This window comes from Genypterus blacodes, unplaced genomic scaffold (genome assembly GCF_046128005.1).
Source record: "Genypterus blacodes isolate CSIRO-AG114 ecotype Tasmania unplaced genomic scaffold, CSIRO-AGI_Gbla_v1 ptg000032l_1, whole genome shotgun sequence".
In the NCBI taxonomy this organism is placed as follows: domain Eukaryota; kingdom Metazoa; phylum Chordata; class Actinopteri; order Ophidiiformes; family Ophidiidae; genus Genypterus; species Genypterus blacodes.
The window spans coordinates 2326252-2347873 of NW_027466845.1; the positions used below are offsets into that span (position 1 = coordinate 2326252).

Here is a 21622-nt window from a genome sequence, read left to right on the forward strand (position 1 = left end):
TAATGGCTCTAACATTATTGGAGTACGCTTAATGGTATAGTCCAGCTTTGTTCCACTCGGCCTGATAAGAGCCGGGGGCCGCTAACGGTTTATTAATTTCTCTAGGAGCCGCACAAACACGTGAAAACAAAACAACTTTCTTTGCTTTTCCATTGTCTGAGTCAATCAAGTTTGTAACAGATATTTATCCATTCGGGGAAATCCCACATGTTAACAGCAGTGGATTAAACCAAAATGCTCTAAAAACACTGAAAATGAAATGCAACAGCCATTGGCAAGGCAGCTTGGATCTCTGGGTCAATTCCTCTTATTTCCCACAGACTAACGAGCCAAGCGAAGAAGATTTGATGTCGCTGTGACGAAGGAGTTTGATAGCAACGGCTAAAACATCAACAGTGAGAGAAGAGTGTGAGCTTCTTTCTACACTCTCTCATTCCTACACACACACACGCACACACACACACACACACACACAAACACAGTCACACGGGGTGAAAACCAAAAGCTGAAGAAGTGAGAGAGACCAATTTCTCCACAGACAACAAACCAGAATGCAATGCGGCCACAAAACCGCTGTATATTTTAAGAGGAGAAGGAAAGGAAATCATGAACTAACTTAAGTGCTATGAATGAGGACGGCTGAGGGAAAGCGGGCGCAACAGGAAAAGGAATAACGCTTCATCACAAAATAACTCCTGGGTCAGAAAACCAATTTAGTACCTGAGGTGGATTTGTCCTTTTTTACACCATCGTGTGTCTGAGCCTCAGCCGCACAAAGGGCGACTCTCTCTCTCTCTCTCTCTTCTCTCTCTCTCTCTCTCTCTCACTCTGCCGCTGTCAAAAGCTCAACCAATATCGCACAACACTGAAAGGATTTGGAAAGCTATCGGAAGTGTCTTCTTGTCCCCCCGCCGACGTAACAATGCTCCAGCAACTGTTTGAACTTGAAAGTGTTTTATCTGCGAGCAGCCATGTGTGTCCCACTGACTGGATGTCATGCATTTGAGGGGAGGGAGGGAGGGTGGAAGGGGAGGGGTGGTGACTCGAGCGAGACTTTGTTCTCCATCACTTTTAAGTGTTCCGTTTTCTGAGTCTAACCCGCATGTAACAAAAGACCCTGTGCAGCTCTGATGATAGGGGTGAGCAGCAGATGGAGGAAATTGCTTCAGAAAAAAAAAATGTGAGGGACTTATCTGTGCAGCCACATCATGAGGAACACTTTTACTCCAGCCTCCACACACACACACACACACACACACACACACACACACACACACACACACAGTTTTACCTCTTTTTACCCACACTTTACTACAACATTATTCGTGAATCTAAACTTTCTTTAAATCCACTGTGTGTCGTTTCATCTTTAAATAAATGAATGCACGATTATTAGAGGACAGAAGATGATAAAAGATGATTACACACTCAGGTCATCACTGTAACCTTTCTGATGACATCTTCACAGTGCAGCAGATCACACCAATGCCCGACTGATGTGAATTAAGCTCATACACACACATTCCTGTGCTGTTTTGCTACACATTTTACACGTTTGGTTTTGACAGATCACACCGTCTCCTCGCCTCTGGGTTATTCCTTCTGTTCTGATGCTGAGGGCACCAATAGGAACGATCACAATCTGCACAATCTGTTTGTTTATCTCCATCAGACTTGGTTCACAAACTGGCATGGTTTCTCTTCCCAGTGTATTTTTTAAAGCTCAATCATTATCTTCTGCCTTCAGCGGTTTTATCAGTTGTGTGACTGAACTGTACTACTTTGACTCTAGCCAAAAATCACTTTGGGTACTATAATATCAACAACTTTTACACACTTTTAAACTGACTTTTACACTTGTTTTTACAGTTCTTTGATATCTGATTTGTTAACGTGTCCAAACACACAGCAATGCTAACACGGATTTACCAAACCAACACTGATGACGTCTCTCACAGGGCATTACTGAGACAATAAAGGCTCTCTCTCCCTCTCCCTCTCCCTCTCTCTCTCCCTCTCTCTTTCTCTCTGTTTGTAGTGGGACAATTTCAAATATTAGTTTAAGCATTTGTGTCTCTGCACAGTGGTTAAAGTAGCTTTACACTCAGTTCCTGAAGCGGCTCCATTAAAACACAACTTTAAGAACAAGAAAGTCAAATCTCAGATATTTCAGGGATTTGTTGACACGGTCCATTTTCTCCTTTTATGACTGTGACACCAGCGTGTCATCTGAAGAACATATTTGCCATTACTAGAGACGTTCTTTCATCTGTCAGAGCAGAAATGTGCCCACAGCCAGAACTCTTTCACCCAACAAACACTGGACTTTCCTTCATTTCAGCTCTGTGAAATCAGAACCGAGTTGTTTCCAAATACAACAAAACACATCACCACTGTTAACATTGTTACTCTGAGTTTGTTTGGGCGGTGATACTGAACTATACTGCAGGGATTTATGCAGAAAGCTGTCGAAAATGAAGGTTTTCCACACATTTGGACGATTTACGACGTCCAAAATATTGAAATTGATTCCTGAGGTTGTCTTAAACTGACTTTTGCCACGTTAGAATTCATATTTTAAATAGTTTCTGAGTATTATATGACTCTAACACGTGACACTGTTATGTCAAAGTACAATATAATAATAAAACAAATATAATTATGACTGGTTACTTGTTACTGTCATTGTGAGGAAAACGCTATGTGACCTTAAAGCCTTTTTTTTTTACACCAGATAAATGAAAAGCAAAACTTCCAGGCAGCTGAACAAGACAAGAGTTAGAGAGCCATAAATATGAGTTACAAGCGTTAATTTGTGAAGACAGAAGCGGGGCAGTGAGCTCCGTACACGGGCGTCCCCGCTCACCAGCACCGCGCAAGTTACAAAAGAGATTTAGAGTTAGAAAAGTACACTTATTTAGCGGAAAAGTAGTGAAGTGGCGCCGTAGCGAGGAGCCAAACACCGACAAGCCGAAGCCCCAAGCCCCGGCCCCGGCTCGGGACTCCCCCCCCCCGCCCCGTGTCTCTGTCTCTCCGCCTTACCTCTCTTCCAGGAGGACGAAAGCTGCGAGCCGCCGGACGAATTAGCAGCAAAACGCATTCTTCTGGTGGCAAATCCGTACGGGGCCCTCCATTAGACACGGGCTCAAAGTGCGAGGAAACGAGCGGAGAGGTGGAGGAGGAGGAGGAGGAGGACCGAGAGAGAGCTCAGCTCACAGCCGGGAAAGCAGCTCGGGCTCCGGGGCCAAGGTGCGACGACTCCCCCCGCGTCTCACTGGAGCGGAGCTCGGCTCTGTTTGGGGAAGTTTGGCGTTCGCGTAAAAAAAGACACAAACACACACACGCTTGGTGTGCGTCTCTCTCTCTTACGCTCTCTCTCACTCTGTGTGTGTGTTTCTTGTCGGTTCTTGTGGCTTCTCTCTTTCTCTCTCCCCTCTCGCTCTCTCCCTGACGCTCTCTCTCTCTCTCTCTCACTCTCTCAAAGTCTCTCTCTCTTGCTCGCTCTCTCTCTCTCTCTCTCTCTCTCTCTCAGAGTCTCTCTCTCTCTCTCTACCGCTGCCTCCTCCACACACGCATCTTTGAACCCAGTGTCGAATTGCTCAGCAAATCATGGCAGCGGCGAGGCTGGTCGTCAAACCAGGAATGTCCCGCAGCCCAGCACGGCTCCTGGAGAGAGAGAGAGAGGGAGGGAGAGGGGGGGGGGGGGTCATCTGTATACTCTGCTTAAACAACTTTACCAAAAAACATGTAGCTTTCTTTCTTTCTTTCTTTCTTTCTTTCTTTCTTTCTTTCTTTCTCTCTTTCTCCCCTGTTCACACTTACCTGTGTGACTTCACAGGTAAACACACATCGTTCCCACCTGCAGAGTGAGAGCTCATTCAGTTAGTTCATAGAGTTCAGGTTTGTCTGCTACCAGGAGTCCTCCTTTGTGTTCCTCTTCTCCTTCATTCCTTCTTTATTTAATTCCCTCAGTCTTCCCCTTTTCCTTCTTTCTGTCTGTATTTACTTCTGACTTCTCTTTTCTCTTTGCTTCCTTCTTTCCTTCCATCCTTCTGTCTTCCTTTATTCCACCTTATCGTTTGCTTCTTTATGTCCTTTTCTCATTTCTTTTCTCCTCTCCTTCTGTCATTTGCTTAATTCCATTTTATTTTCCACATTCTTGGCTCCTTTCCCTCCTTCCCTCTATCTTTCCACCCTTCCTTCCTTTCCTCGCTTCCTGTCCTTCTTTTGCAGACCCATATAAGTTTACGCCCATCAGTACTTTTACTTAAATCTCAATACAAACTTGAATAAAGCACTTTTGCAGAAGGAAAGAGAGATACAGTGTGTTCACCTCCATCAATCCACTCTTCTGTCCTTCCTCACCTCCATCCTTTCCCTCACACGGCGGTGAATTATTGCTTGGTGCAGCTATCAATGATTCCTGTTTACATTATGTTGTAATCATCCACTGCTAGATGTCTTGTTTTTACAGATCACTGCAATAACCACTGTGTGTGTGTGTGTGTGTGTGTGTGTGTGTGTGTGTGTGTGTGTGTGTGTGTGTGTGTGTGTGTGTGTGTGTGTCACTGCTCAAGTGGATCGAGAAACAATAATAATTATACCATAATTTACTGCAGGTTGCAGTTTTTAGCATCTCCAATAACATGGTGTGTGTCCTGTGATGTCCTAAAGATAATCATTACACCAAAACCTGCTATGAATATAAACAAATTCATAATATTTCTTGATACAAATATACTTTTTATGCACACTGAGTGTATATATTCGTCCTTTCTGATAGAACCCAGACACCTGCATGGTATGGATTCATCCCTAAGTTTAGATTTGGACACTTTCATCCAGAGCAACATACACACACACACACACACAAGGTATAGAAACCAAAACCTGCATGTTTTTGGACTGTGGGCGGAAACCGGAGCAGACGGAGTGAGAATGTGCAAACTCCACTCCAGGGCGGATTGGAACCACAGACCGTCTTGCTCTGAGACGACAGCGTTAACCACGGCAAACATGTGGCAGTGGAGCTGGAAGTTAAGAAAAAAAAAAATTCAATCCAAAATTCATGTACTTTGTCAAGCCTGGGAGATGTTTGTTTAGTGAGAACAGAATGGTTTAGTCACATCCACACACTCCGTTTTCAAGTTGATCATTAATCTGTGAGCTATGTCTTCTATCTGTGGTTGTGCCGCAGCAAAAATAACCTTTTTTTTCTCCCCTGTAGCTCGTAGATTAAACCGGCTCTCACTGGGCCCATTGACTTGAATTACAGTTATGTGGGAGGGAGATGTTTGAACAGCTAATAGCGACGGGGTCATTTTTGGCACCGGATCTGCTTGGTTGGGTCCAATGTTGGTTGGCTCCTACCATTTCCGCATCAGAAGGTGAAACGCCCTGCGCGGAGGGAGGTGGGGCGAAGGGAGGGAGGGAGGGAGCTGAGCCAGTGAAGCCGGTATGTGTGTGTGAAACAGTCATCTGTTGTGCGTACGGGCCGGAGTAAACAGAATAATCATCTCTGAGGCAGTAATGGTGTGCGTGGGTCGGGGCGGCGGTGTCTTTGGAGGCGGTGGCGGCCCACCCTGGTTCAAGACAGCAGGTGCAGCTCACCATCTGACAGCTGACTCCTATGGAAGGTGTGATTCACTCCTCCCGAGGCTGGATCAGACCGACGAGGGGCCTTCAGCCGGTCGGAGCCAAAACCAACAAACCAGCAAACCTCTGACACAGGAGGAGAGAGAAAACAACACGGAGGAGGTGGAGGGGACGGGGCCTGATGAAGGATAGATGTCTCCCCTCTGTTGTTGCTCAGAGGAGCTGCACTGGGACGCCTCGTCATTTCCTCAAGTGGTCCTGTCTAGTCTGGAACATCTTGCTTTATTAGAACAGTATCCTTAAGCAGCTAAAACAAGGAGGATTAAAATAAGAGAATCCAGAAAAAGGAACTCTTGATTCTCCAAAAGTTGATATGCAAACAGGTTGACACAACTTCCAACACACTGGCAGTTTTTCCATGCGTGTTTAAAGACTTTCAGGAGGCCAAACTAGGCGAGAATGACTTGGAGAATGACTTGAGGAGTTGGAGCTTTTGCAGTGTGAGGTCAGGAGCTGGCTGGAGATGGAGACTGCGGGTTCAGAGGGGGGTGAGAGCAGGGTGATTGGACACAGTCGCATGTGAAAGGCCGGAGAGCGGGGAGTCCACGGGGAGCAGTGTCCGCACACAAAGGGCCAGGGAGGGGCTCGGGGGGCAGCGGGGGGGACCGGGGAGGAGAGGCCACGCTGGGAACCAAAGCTGACAGCACAGACACTTCTCATCCACGCAGGGTTCGGCTGTCTCTGGCCCCCTGGGGGTACATGCTCACTTATCTGTGCAGAGCTGCCAACTCCACACACACCGGCCTCAGAAAAGACGCCTTCACACAGCAGAAGCAGCAAAAAAAAACTCAACTCTGAGGACACAAAGCAGCACTGACCTCTGACCCACTTTTAACTTCAACTGATATGAGGTTTGCTTCATTACTGAGTTAAGGATTGATGAAATATTAATAGATTTCTGCTCATTTTGTCAGTACAAGCTTATTAAAGACGCTGTAAAACGTCATGGGTCTATACTTTATATACAGACAAGCAAAATGAGGAGAGATTACAGTCTGACGATAACAAAGTTGGACATTTCAATACCAAGAAGTCCTCAAGAAGTACATTTTTAAAGGATATGAAGGAAAAAAGGGGGAGGGCTTAAGAAAAGAAACAATGAAGGACAGAGGGAAGAATAGAAGTGAAGAGCAGAGCAGGAGAAGACTGAAGGAAGAAGAGCCTGTACATCTGAACTATTGTGGTTTGAGAAAGAACCTCAATTCCCACATGCGAAATAATGACGCAGAACTCGTCGTACAATGACGTCAGATCCTTTTGTTCAGGGAGAAATCAGTTTAAGGGTAAATGTGTCTCTTCCTTAACCGAATTACTGGGTTCTGTGTGTGTGTGTGTGTGTGTGTGTGTGTATGTAAACGCGTTGAATTGGAGAAGAAAGGAAGGAATGTTGAATGTTGAAAAGAGTACAAAGTCACTCAAAATGTAAATACGCAGGAATCAAGGATCTGTAGTCACTGTCCCTCCTCACCTCTGCCCTTCATGCTCTAAACACAGAGGTGTCGTTTGTTGTTGTGTTGCCGCTCTGGGAAATGGCAGCAGAGCAGCTAACAAGGCCATTGTGCTCCAAACCCCGCCGGCTGCAGTTTGTTTGGATACGGTGCTTCCGACTCGGCTGTCCTCTGCTCTGAGGATAATAAGCCTCTGACCACTGTCAACAGAGTGTTTACGACCTGCCAAGCGCCGCTCTGTTGTGTTGACTCTGTCAGCGGGGGCCTGAGGGACGCCCGGCCTCCCAGCGCTATTAAAAGCCACTTTGAGATAACGGGAGTTCCATCCCTCTGTTCTGTTCCGGGGGCCGTTCGGGGGTTAAGGGGGTTTTGATGGCTGAGACAATACGATCCTGCCTCCTGAAGCATGGGGATAGATGATGAAGATGTAACTTTCAGCGTTGGAGCGCCGTGCAGGACGCGGATGAAAACGATGAAGAATAATGTTTACGTTCTGCATTTTTCTCTGTAGTAGTTAAAGGAAGTCTAATGGAATCACAGGCCAGCGGAAACCTCACACGGGCCAAAGAAACACAAATACCAGGGTGAGAAAAACCGCAATATTTTACAACACAGACCGAGAGGATTTCCCTGAGGAGGACCTTATATCTCCTAACTTGGCAGGTGTGCATGTGTGAGCCAGTGTGTGTGTGCGTGTGTGTGTGTGTGTGTGTGTGTATGTGTGTGTGTGTGTGTGTACGGGCAGGCGGCTGCGGTCGTATTTGTGTGTATGCGTAAAAAAGAGAAAATGAGAGAGAAAGAGAGAGAGGGAAATTTCAAGTCACACACACACATATACACACACACACACTCCATCTGGTTTCTGCATCACGGCGGGATGGGATCACATTATCCATCGTGGGCTCTCTGGGAATTTCATCAGTCTGTAACATCTCACTTATTCACACGTCTCCCCGGGCTTCAGCGAGGAGCAGAACCTGGGCCAGTGTCCCTCCTGACACTCCGGTGACCCTGTGCATCCTGCGACCGTCCTCGCAGCCTCCTTCCTCCCCTCTTATATTCACTCCCCTCGCTTCCCCTTCACATTTTTTTTGAGGGGTCTGTCAAAAAGCTGCACGGGGCATAAAACTGTCTAAAGGCCCAGACGCCCCCCAGTTCTCCCGTAGTTATGAGGCAATTCTGGATTTTAACTTCAGAAATAAAGCAGAAACGACTTCACCCGCGACTATCCAGAGCAGGAGCTACGCCGGCTCTTTGGGGAGTTCTCTTACTCGCATTCCCACCACAAAACCCCTAACCTGGGTCTGCTATTTGGAGTAAGCCTGCTATGATTGGTGAATCGATGAATTGATCTCATCTCAAATTGGACCCTGAAGCTCCAGAACCATCTGAGACGTCTGAACCCTGGAGTCGGAGCTCAGAAATGGACCAGGATCTATAGTTTGTGAAGCTAAAAGGTCTTGGTTCTTTGGTGGGAAAGGAAATCCAAAGGAAGATTAGGACACAACATTTGGACAATGACTTGATGGCAGATGTCACTGAGGAGTGTGTGTACCGGTGTAAATCCTATGAACGCGCCCGTCTGGCATCGCTACCGACAACCATATCAGCACAACACGGAGCTGTCATGAAGAGGGGGGGGGGGAGAGGAGGGGGTGAGGCGGGGGGCTACCAGGGGAATAGTGGAGCAGGAAGAGGCTGAAGTGAAATATCATTCCCCTTTCACACTGATGTTTCCTCTGGTCCCACAGGCTCATGTGACCTGCTGATTTATGGTGTCGAGCTGGAGGAGCAGATCAGAATACAGCTGCCCCATAGCTGCACACACACACACACACACACACACACACACACATGTATCCCAGACCCACGAATGGCACTGGACCCCACCGCTCTTGGTACGTTCAAATCAGGCCAGTATAATACTTCCCAGCTGTTAAGGAGAAAACATAATTTAGTCACGTTTCTGTTAATTTCCCTCAGTTTTCCCCTCTTGTGAATCGAGGGGATTAGACGTGTTTAAGAATGCGACGCTCATTCAGGCTAACTGGCTTTTCCAGCTCGTTCTGAATGCTATGAAGCGATGTAGAAAATGAGCTATAGATGAAGAGGATTAGGATTTGAGAATGCGAGGAGGCGCTTATCATCGTGGCGTTGGAGCGTAGCCATGGAAACAGGAAGTGAGAGGCAAGCGTCCAACATGGCCACCGGCTTGTGAATGGGCGCATTCCTCAACGGCAGGGTGTCTGCTCAGGGGGAGGAGGGGCGAGCGAGTGTTTACTCCGAAAGGGACTATATAAATAGTAACTGCTGCTGTTTTAAGGACTTCCTGTCACTAGGTATTCCATAAAACAGCCGTTAAGTAAACAATCAGACTCCCATCAGGGTTTCTTGTCTATACCGACTGAAGTCCACTGTGGGTTCAGTCCAGGACCCTGATGTGTGGATTTTAAAAGCCCAGACAGAAGTCATGGATCTGGTGGTGTTACAGGTCAACACACACTCACACCCTCGTCTGCTCTCTCACACACACACACATACACACAGGCACACACACATTCACACCCGCAAAACTGAGCCTGAATTCCACTTTTTTTTCCTCATCTGCACTGCAAAAACATGAGATCTGAGAGATTTGAAGATGCTTTTTCTTTTCTCATACAAGGAAAATCAGATGATCAAACGCCACATGTGCTCTACATTGCTAAAGTCCTTTCATGATGATTGGAATTGGAAGTTGTGTTATGGAAAGCAGACGAGGAACCGAGCGTGCAGAGCAGATTGGACAGCTGACACATAAATATCAATGATGAGGAGGAGGACAGTTTAGATGAATAATGAGATCAGTCTGAAGAATTCTTAAGTCCACAGATTTCCAAACTAATGATGGTCGATGAAGGGCCGCATTGTAGCCCGGATCCAGATCGGATCAGGGATGAAAATGCTGTGAATGTTCAGATATTAACTAGTTTAATAAATATGCATGCAAGTTTTCTCTTCCCCCTTTGATTTCTGTTCACGATCCAACGGAATTCCCGAGTCATTTGCTTGTTTGTGGGATTCCTCTGCAGTGCATTGTGACTTGTGAAGGCGCTCCTCTCTCTTCATTGTTCCGCCATGAGAGCCGTGCATGCCGTCGCTCCTCTGTTTGCCGTCACACTGCAGGGTTTCAGACGCTATTGTACGATCTGAGCGAGGGGGCAAAACGCCAGCCGGGGTGCAACGGGGGCCGAGGGACAAAAAGTTGAAGGCGAGGAAATAAATCTGTAGATGCGCTCAGCTCTGGGGAATGCAACAGGAAAGACGGCGAGGACGGAGGCAAGGACACAGGGGTGAAGGAAAGGGATCTCTTGTAATCTCTCACACATACACACGCATACACACACACACACGCATAGATGTCAGTGTACACAAACAACAGCTGGCATTGTCAAGAAGGACGCCATCCATCATGCCGGCTTTGTTTGAGACAAGACCATGAAGCTGTCATCACGCATTCCTCAACACGGCTTTTGCGGAGCACATTTGTCAACCCAAGGATACATGCTTAAAATGTTTGAATGTTTAAACTTAACTCATTATGGCCTTTGGGGTTATTGGAATTCCCACAGGTGCTAAAATAATCGGAGGGTCAAAAGTAAGGAAGTGTGTTTGCTGCTGCACTGTCCTGGGTCAGAGTTTGGAGGCACTTTGACTTCACTTGGGTCTTTGTTCTGCTTGTCCAACACATTTCAGGGGGATCATGGACTTTTAACACCAAATTTAGATTTACACTCCTTCCCTTCTTTCCTTTGTGGCATCCTTTATTCCTTTCCTTCCTGCCTTTTTCCTTCCTTCCCTTTCTCAAATGAGCTAAGAGTGTGAGGATCCTCATTACAGGAGCAGAATGAGAACGACCTTTCCTTTGTTTCACTCCAAGGAACCAGAACCATTTTTGCTACCAAATCTGCACTGCATGAACAATTCAACCACTAAATTTCATGATTTTCCAGTCATTTACACCCATAAATTGCAGCATTTTGGAGAGGCGTTCACTTACCCGGTCTGTAGGCCTTTGAGTCGACCCCTCTGGATCCCACAATCAAAGCAAGGAACTCTCATTGAATACCTGTAAGAAAGTCAGAAATTCAACATGTGGCAGAGGGTTTTCCATAGAATTGCATCAATAAAACATTCTTCTACTTCTTCTATCCTTTGAAAATGTAATGGTTTGATACTTTCTGTTCTTCTTGTGCTCAGGATGGACACTCTGGACTCAGTGGGTAGAGGAGCAAACACAGGGAGGCTGTCAGGATGTGATAGAGCGTCCGCTAACCTTCATCTCCGCCTGTCGCTCCATCACAGCACAGCCGGCGCCTCATCTCATCTCAGAGAGCTATCGTTTGTTTTTCTGCGTCCCGTTGGTCAAACACACCATGCGGGGAGATAACATCAGTCGCTCTTCCGCTTTTCCCGAAGCACAAGAGGAAGAGCCGACGCCGGGACCTGTCAGGCCGCAGCCGGGGCACAATCACCACAGAGCATCAGCAGATAATCACTGTGGAGCCACAGGGAAATGCAGCAAGAGTAAACAAAGAAGTGTGTGTGTGTGTGTGTGTGTGTGACAATGTGTGTGTGTGGATGGTGTGACTGTATCTCTCTGTGTCTCTCGCTCTCTGTCTCTGCGTGTGTGTGTGTGTGTGTGTGTGTGTGTGTGTGTTTGTGTGCTTGTGTTTGCTTCACTGCAAAAACATGGATACAACCAACTGTTACGATCCACTGACTTGCTTATTTTTGTGTTTGGAGTCCTGAGAGAAAAGACACAAATCTGTGTGTGTGTGAGCTTCTTTCAACCTGCGTCAGACTCCAAATCACCTGGTGTGTGTGTGCTGAAACAACACAGAATGAGGCAACGACTTGAGACTCTGAAAACCCTGGATTCGCCTCATAAATGGAGCTTTCCCATTCATTAAGTCCTTGTTTGTCATTTTAAGGGCTTTTCATAAATTGCGAGCTGAATTAAAAGGCTGTATGTGTGTGTGTGTGTGTGTGTGTGTGTGTGTGTGTGTGTGTGTGTGTGTGTGCGCGTGTGTGTGTGTGTGTGTGTTTGCCTCTCAAACACACATTGCGATGACGTCTGCTATCAAATCAGAGACAAGAGGCGAGAGATTGTGTGAGTCGAATCAAACCCCCAGAGGGACGACTCTCCCCCGGAACTGGACGAGCTGGAGGAAATCTTGGGCAGATGTGAAGTGAAGAGACAGACGCTGATGTCTTCATAATAACGTCCTCCCCCCCCCCCCCTTCCGTCCTTTCACTCATGCTATCTGGCCTTGGCGCCCCCCCCCCCCTTCTTCTCCCCCTCATGCCAGAGAGAGCGGCGCGATCCGTGAACAATCCGCTCCATCCCACGCGGCCTCTGCTCCTCTTTCAGCTCCATTCTCTGCGCCTGTTCCAGGGGCATAAATCGCAGCAGCTCCCCCGGGGACGGATGAAGAAGACAGTGCGAGCTGGAGACGGATAGAGCTGTCTGAAAGGACTCCTGTTTCAAATTAGGCCTGCTGGACAACAGTCGCCAAGCCGCTGCCGACACTTGCAGCGTTAACATGCAACACAAGAGGCCGGCTGAGGTCAATAGTCAGAGACCGAGCCGAGATGTTTAAGCGATCTGTGTTCATCAGTCATCCATCTGTAGTTCTGCTCACATGGAGGACACTTGTGCACGTCCATTCTTTCCATTTCAGCTTCTAAATTTGTCCTGATAAAGATCTCTGGCAGAAGCTGGATTGTTGTGAACTGTTGCTTGTTTAGTGGAAGAAATCTGTTTCCCTGTTTGTTGATTCTCCATTTGTTTTGTATTTCTGTTATTTTCCACACAACTCATCCTGCAGTAGCCTCACATATTCAGTCTGGGGGCTGATAGCTGGAGGTGTCACAGTGCCTGTGGTCTCCTGATGGGGGCACAGAGAGGCACTTTACAGGCCCGTTAAAGGTGAATAAAAGCTCTCTCCAAAGAGCCACATATTTCACGGCCTGTGCGCTCCCACAGTTAATGTCTCAGCCCAGCAGGTGTACGCTGGACTTCCTCTCTTTCTCTGCCTCTGTGCCCCCGACGGACTGAGGTCAGCGCCGAGTTAAACGCCAGTTGGAATTGTAGGTTTCTAAACTTAAAAGAAGCAACAGATTGTGCTTCTTTGCAGGACTGCAGGCCTGGATTTGGCCCTGCAACACAGGCCACTTAAGAAACGAGGTTCATATCTGTAATACTTGCAAAACGGGAATAAAACAATTTGTCATTTTCCTTTCAACATTTCCAAAACAATTCAAAAGCTTCAAATCCTCACTAACTTCCTTTCTCTGTTTTAATTCCCCAGTTTTGTGCACACTGTCTCCTTCTGCTAGATTTATCCTGTGAACCATGAAAGATGAAAATGAAGACAAGAAGATTTTTCCTTTGAGTGTCAAAGAACCTGAGCCGCCTGGATAAACTGTGGCTCAGCCGGCGCTCCTGTCTGAGTATCAGGATGGATTGATGGCACAATGGGGAACGCAGAGGCGGCTCGGGTTCAGCACAGCGATACTGGACCGTGAGCCCGGTGTTTGGTCAGGGTGAGAGGACATCAGGATGCTGATGCTGCCAGCTGATTTATGTGTTGCACTCTCTTGCGGCGGCGCCATTAATGTGTCGGGGGGGGGCTCTAAACCTTAGTGTGTATCCAGATTTGGATCACAGATTAGGGCCGGGATCAAACTTTCAGGAAGCGTTCAGGATCTATGAGGTGTTTCTGCAGCAACTGTGGCGTGTTCACCTCTGCGTAGCTCTCGTCCGGAGCACATGTGCTGGTGGACAGACAGAGGAGCAGAAGGGCATGGCTAACATGACCCCGGCCTCTTAAAAAGAATCAATTTCCCCTGCTTGTAGTTTGTTCCAAGCACCGTGACTGTCAAAACAAGCCTCCTGCTGACATCAGAGAACCGACCGTCCTCACAACCGACGCTCCTCTGCTCACTTTAAAACCATTCTCTCTCAAAATCTAATTCAAGAAGAGCAAATTCCCGAAAAGAACAGAGTCTTGTAATGGAAAAACCGGCAAATTCTTCATAATCATTCACTTTAACCTCATTTTAAAGCCTTTGAGGAAACGTTTGGTTGCTTGTCCAAAGTGCAACCTCTCCCAGAATGAGAATTTTGGCTTTGAGGAATTTCCCCAGACGAGGCATTGATGATTTAATCTCCTGTGTTTTAATCTGGCTCATGGATATTAAGAGCAGCCTCTCTGGCCCCAGTCCCATCACCTCTGACCCCGTCTGTAATCCGCCACTCCCATCAGCTCATTAAGGCCGGGGAGTTCACACCTCTGGCCATGTTGGTCCCAGCTGTGCCCCCCTCCGGTGCCCGGGCCGACCCGGGGTGTCAGGAAAGGCTGCCGGCATCAGCAGGCGCACCGCAGGCCTCAGACCGGGCCTCAGACCCGGGCCTCTGCCTGGGCCTCTGATCTCCGCTCAGAAGGTTATAAATCACAGAGTCAAGGTGATGGCCAAAAGTGCTCATTAAAGTTACTAAGCTGTAATAAATGGGGAGAGAATGAAAGCTCCCTCTACCTGTCAGCCCGTGCTGCTTAATGAGAGGAGCCTGGTGGAGTTTACTAATGGCTGATGATTAGAAAGGGCTAAATGGAGTGTCAACAAAGGTTTAACTACGCAGCAGAGGGCATGAATGCTTCACAGCTACAATAAGCACTACAATGCTCCATGTGAACACCTCTCAAGCTGCTGTCGTGTGTTTTTGCTTAGCCTGACTCAATGTTTTGACATCAGTATGATTGCACAAGCCGAGGGAACCGATGTGTTTGATTCTAATATTTGCTCTGTGGAGATTTGGTGATTTTGATTTGACTTATTCTGGATTTTGTGTGTTAATATTGAATGAAATGACTCCATCCATGACATCCACGAGCCGTCCAGAGGTCAGGAACACCACACACACACGCACACACGCACGCCATCACATAAACATGCTCATATTCATTACCTGGACGGGCCCAGCTGCAGGAAAGCTAATATTGGGTTTGGTGGTTTGGGTGGCGCGGTGTGGATTAGCGAGCGGCGTGGGTGTGAAAGAGTTCTCTTCAGAGTCTTATCGCCCCACAGCCCCGACCCCCCCTGGGTGCAGGTCTAACCTTCAACAAGGCTCCAAAGGCCGCTTTCAGCATGTGGCCAGGTGGGACGCAACATGACGCTCGCTCGTCCGGCTGACTGAAGTCCACTGGCAGGGCCCTGCTGCTCTGACACACACACACACAAACACACACACACACACACACACACACACACACACACACACACACACACACACACACACACACACACACACACATGCTTCCTGTTCACGCAAACCAACACCAGACTCAAAGCAACAAATCTGACCTTCATCATTTGAATTTTGATTTATTTCCTGATTTCTATTAAAGCATTAATTTGGCTCTGTACTTGCAAATCAATGCAGTTGATTCAGTTCAGCTTTGGTCTGCAAACAGTTACCATACTTTCCATCCCCTGTGAGCGGTTTCAGTTGGGTGTTGACAGTATGCAAATGAGAGACGGCTCTGATTGGTGGGAGCTCTTCTCTGGTCGCTCTCCAGTCGTGGCGGTTTGGCTGCTCAGCTGAGTCCATGTTCGTTAGTCTCGGTCTTCGTCTCATTGTGGCCTGAACAAAGTCAGAACCAGCTGAAAACCGTCAACACACACATACAAAGACAATGATCTCAGGAGCGTTGTCGTATGAATTTAACTTTGCTTCATCCAGAGTTCCTTGAGTAAAAGTACTCAGTTACTCTCTCTACCTCTTCACAGTCATTCTCAATCTTGCTTCCTGAGGACATTAAACGACTTTGAGAAGTTTTCTATCTCCGAAATGAAGCAGACGGAGAGAGAGCAGAAGGAAGAGGGAAGAAAAGGAGAAGCTCCGGCCCGGCTGGATTAGCGGCCGGCCTGTTTTCCCTCTCTGAGTCTGCAGCAGGATAGATAGATAGTGACGGCCTGCCAGTTGGTTTTCATTACGTCTGCTGCACTTCAGACCTACACACAAAAAACAGCATCCCTCCCTTCCCTCCAGGCCCAGAGAGTGAGCACACTTTTCCCTCTGAAGGAAAGGTACCAAATTGTTCCTGAAAGTGGAAAAAAAAAAGAGGGAATAGCCCGAGGCGTCTTTCTTCAATGTATTTTTCTAATATCCTCTTCAGACTCCGAGTCTCCCGCTGCCTTTTTTCTTTTTAAGTAAACCCTGTCATCTACCCTGTGGGGGCCACGCTGGAATGCTACTTCAATATGAGATCTGTACCTTTGCATTCTCCGCAACGCATGTCCAAATGGGTCACGCACAGAGGGGAGGGAGAGAGGGAGGAGAGGGGAGGAAGAGGAGGGGGGGTTCTCAGTCTGGGATATGGGAACAAGGTGGAACTGTGCTTTGTTTTGTTGCCGTCTGCGCATACCGACGTGAAATAGAACAGCAATAAAATAAGGCGCAGATGTGCATTAAGGGCTCAGACTTCAGTTTGTCCAAAATCTGGGTGGAGGCCTGGACAACGTGTGTGTGTGTGTGTGAGGAGATGGACGGGACGGACGAGTGCACAGTGTCTGAGGTAATGGGATGCTTCAGGAGAACATGCTATGCTTTTTACTGCAGAACATTTACAGTTTAAAGATATTTATAAACACACACATCAGCAGAAACATTCAAATCTCCCAAAAATGGATTCAGGTGGAGGATTTTAATGGAATCTTGTTCAATTCCTACAATTTCATAACTTGTTGATGGGTTCATATACACAGTGAATACTTTACTTTGGGATATTTAAGTATAATTCAACTTTTACTTAAGAGGATTTTGAATACATAATGTTTACTTCTTGTACAAGGTAAGGCCCCTCTCTCTCTCTCTCTCTCCCCCCGCCCTCTCTCTCTCTCTCTCCCCCCTTCTCTGTTATCTCTCTCCCATGCTGTGCTGCCTGGATGCCAGCATAGCATGCCGATAACCACAACCAGAACACCTCTGCCTCCTCCTCCTCCTCCTCCTCCTCCTCCTCCCTCCCCTCGTTCAGCCCGAGTCACGCCATGCTATACCTACGGGAGCAAACGGCTTCAAAGAGCCCCGACTCGTACACGCAAAAGGAGCCCCGACCAAGCTGATCCTCACTGGATAAGACAAGTCCTGTCTGTTCCCTGAGAAGCGTTGACCTTTGACCTGTGGCTTTAACGTTGACATACTGACTGTTCATTATTTCAATCAATCAGAGATGCCTTCCTGTGCGCGCCTGCTGCTGCTTTAAATCACTCGGCATTAACTCGTCGTCTCTGCATACTTTTGGAACGCAGGGAAATCAGAAACATGCAACATAACGTGGCAGCACGGACAAAAAAAAAAGGCCTTCTGATCTCTGGAAGCGGAGCAGCAAATATGCCAGGCAGAAACATAAACCTAATAATGTTAAATGAAGCTGAAACGCATCGGCCGGCCTCGGGGACGAAGCCGGCATGGTTCTGATAAACTCACCTAGTCGGGAGCGAACGTCCTGCCAACTGCGCTCCTGTATTTCATTTTTGGTGGCAGTTGTCCAGCAGCAGCCTGAACGGTTTTCAGCTCGGCGAAGCCTTTTTGTCAATAAAGCATCGCCATCACCGGCCACTTACATCTGTTTTGTTTCCGAACGGGAAAATGCAATGCCGTAAATTGACCCGTAAATCTTTCGGGACATTCGTTTGAAGAGACCTTGTTGGCTTCCAAATGCTATGATTTGTGTGTGTGTGTGTGTGTGTGTGTGTGTGACTCCCTCCAGCACGGAATTTGCAGACTTCAGTATTTTATGAAGATGAAAAGAGAAACAAAAGCATATGGCCTTCACTGTAAATTCTTATTTATGTTTGAATGTTTAATAATTTACTACAATTAAACACGGAAACTGTCTTGTTGAGATTCACCAGACGGGACCTGAAGTCGCCTACAGTCATAAATCACAAGATGATTAAAAGTCATCCTCTCCTCGTCTCTTCTTTATCGCTTTTTATGTCAGTTTGTTTCCTGGATCGCCTTTGTTTTGATTCGCTTCTTGAGTTTGTTTTCGTGGTTGTTGCTCATAAAAGCACATGTCAGGGAGAGAAAAGGGGGGGGTGGAAACCAGACCACTGTCCAACTGGCTGTTTACTCTGGAGCTTCATCCAAGCCCAGGAGCAGGAGGGACAGTGCGGGGACTGTTTCCAGCTCCAGACCTGCAGATTTCAGCAGATAGTGCAGATATCTTCCTCTTTTAACTGGAGTCTGTTGATGCAAAGCAGAGCGATTACAATGAGGGCTTCACAGGGGTTGGAGACCACATCATCATCATCATCATCATCATCATCATCATCATCACGTACATGCTGTGCCCTTTATCTCCCGCAGCTGAAGATAAGGGTCAAAGATCTCTTGCCGAGTCAGGAAACAGGATCACACAAATGACCGTCGGACGAGTAATCTGTGTGCTAATCACTCTAATTAGTTTGTTTAAGTGGTGGGCGGGTGGAGGTATTAGCCTGCAGGGACGTCACTCAGCTTCTTTGGGGTGCTTTGGTCTATTTTAGTCGCCACACGTTTCCATATGTTTGTGAATGTTTCAGGAGCGTCTAACACCAGGTTTTTGGTCATTTTAATGTATAGAAAAGTACAAGCAAAGAGAGAAAGACAGGAATCTAAATCTGTAAAGAAACTCCATAGTAACCATCAGATACACGTACAACTTTCTCCAAATATAAATTCTCATCTAAGTGTCTTGTCATTGCTCCATCTATAGAAGATGACTTGTGTATCGTGTGACTTCAGCTCGTATGAAAGCGGGTTCAGTGATTCCCTGTAGGGGATCTGCGTTCCCATGGCAACAAAGCCACAGTAAAGGCTGTAAATATAAAGGTGAGAATGGAATTGGAACACGCTGGGAGGGAAACGAACCCATATCACATTCAAAGCTTTGGCTCTGTGTCAGCTCTGCTCAAACAAACCCTCGCCACCCGACGACAGGAAGTTTAGTTTCGCAAAACCACCTTAACCCAGATTACCAGGCGGTCAATTTACACTTGTAATGAATTAAATAATCACAAACCAAAAGCTATTTCTGTTCCGTTTGGATGTAAAGAAGCAGAGAAAGAATATGTGTGTGTGTGTGTGTTTCTTCTTGTGAGAGTCGCCTGAGTGTGTGTGAGCAGCGAGGGCCCCCTGATTCAGCAGCAGGTTGTTTCTCGGGAGCCGCCGGTGAGCAGGACGCCACTGAGCACCGAACCCCCTGCTGCCAGCGCCAACATCTGCTCGCCCGCCCCGGCCAATCAGAGGGGAGAGCCGGGAGCCGCGACGAATCGGGCCTGCTCGGTGATCTTTTCAGGGGATCCCGGAGAGGGGTCGGAACACAACACACACACACACACACACACTGATACACACAAAAAGAAGCCGACCCCCACCGCCGTAGCGCATCCACCCTCTCCATCCTCCCCACGGCCCTCTGGCTTTGATATCTTAGACCCCTGCATGGAGGAATCGCCTCCTCCTGTTCACGCTGCCCCCCTTACACACACACACACACACATACACACTCACCCCACCTCCCAAATAATCCCATGGATCATGACAGAGAAATGATGTGGGTTTTAGTCTCCCGGGCCGGGCTGACATGTCGCGTTATGAAAGGTTGTTTGTAGCTTTTTGCTGCCATTTGTCACAATGAGGTGAGACAGGAGTACAATTACCTGTAAACACTAAACTATTCAACCTATTTAAGAAGAAGTTTGACTGCACGACAGGTCCTGAAGCTGAATTATGCTTTGTCTTTGCCCGGATTTACACAAATTTAACCTGAAACAACCTGGGATCGAGGGTTGAGCCGTGTATTTTCCCAGGTTGGTGTTTCTTTGTTTGAACACTTCTTCGATCCCTGCAGATTGGAATCCGGCACAGGTAGGAGAACATATGTCAGCACGGTGTAACTCTATCTGGTCGCGGCCCATCGTGTGGACGGGTCAGCCCATTGTGTGGACGGGCCCTCACCTCACACCACATATCACACACACCCTCCACCCCCGTCTCTCTATTACTCCATCCCATAATTACCTCGCCGAGCTTCACTCAGTGAACCCAATCCCTTCCTTTGCCCGTCTGCCAACTCCTCAGATGTCCGCAGAGAGCCGTGTCATTAGCCCGCTGAGATGAGCCGGCAACTGTCTGGATGTCTGCATGCTGGCCTCAGATTCATCTCCTCTTCTTCTTCTTCTAAAGGAGCCAGAGATTCATTTCTGTGCTCTGATTTATGGCGCTTATCTCACATTCTTAAACTGTTGTTGTGTGTAAGCGTGACGCCTGTGTCTCCTCAGGCTGCAGGAGTTTATCTCGGGCTTAGAGAGATAAAGGCTCCATAAGAGATCAGTCACCAGATAGGCCGGGTGGAGAGTTTGCAGGTGAGTGTGCGAACCTATCAAAGTGATGAAGCTCCTGTTAGGAGCTTATAAGAGAACAAATGACTTATATAACCTTTCAAAAAGCTCCAAAACAATTTAAAATGTTTTGTTTAACGTGTCAACAGCAACATTTACTAATTAAAGTCAAACTACTGTCATCAGAAAAGTGCACAGGAGTGCAATGGAGTAACTTAAGCCCCCCTGAGTCAGTGTGCCTGTGACTCCGCCTCATCATAACACATAAATCATCCAGGACACACGATCCCTCCGCCTCTCTTCTCCCGAGCGTCTCTTCTTCATGGCCGCAGCACACGTATGAAGTGCCAGGTGTGTGTGGAGGGTGTGTGTGGAGGGTGCGTGTGGCGGCTCTCCTTACTCTCCCGTGTGTGAAGCGTTGGAGTGGAGCTGAGAGGTGACGCTTCTTTCAAGTCTCGCCACGATTTTTGATCCCCTCTCGCCATCACGTCGCCATCAAAGGAGGAAGAGGACTCCGTGCCCACAGGGGGGTCCGGTTTCGGAACAGATGTGTGTAGGTATCAGGGATCACCTGGGACCGGCTGCCCTTCTCAAACAGGTGCTTAATGGATAGAAAATCAAGTTGGTGCGGTTGGATTTGCACATTAGCCAATCGGCTCCTTTCATCCTCCGGCCTGTCAGCTCTCATTTATCTAATTGGCGTTACTGGTGAAGAGGCACTGACCCTCCGCCCTGCCCGCCTTCCTCCAGGCCCCATCACAAGGCCCCTGCCCGGCCCTGAGACCCCTCACGTCTCCAGCCACACACACACACACACACACACACACACACACACACACACACACACACACATACACACACGAAAGCCTGTCTACTTTATGCACCTCTGCACACTGAACTCTGTCTGACCCTTGGTGCTGATGAGGCAGAGACACATCACCAGAGACAGGTTGGACCTGGATGAAGATCTCCTTTAGACCTGGACCACGAGGACGCAGAAGACACTGAGGACATTCTTCATCTCACCATAACAGTTTTAAAAAGGTGACACTAACAAATGAATAAGTGCAGAAATGTCAAACATTCAT

The 21622-nt window shown here is 47.6% G+C and overlaps 1 protein-coding gene across 1 annotated transcript in view; it reads right to left on the reverse strand.

Moving 5' to 3' along the window:
• Positions 1–3655, reverse strand: part of cdon (cell adhesion associated, oncogene regulated) — a 29395-nt gene extending 25740 nt beyond the window's left edge. The window contains exon 1 of the mRNA XM_076146434.1: positions 3043–3655. The gene's annotated coding sequence lies outside the window, so the exon portion shown is untranslated. The remainder of the gene's footprint in view (positions 1–3042) is intronic.
• Positions 3656–21622: the final 17967 nt, after the last annotated feature.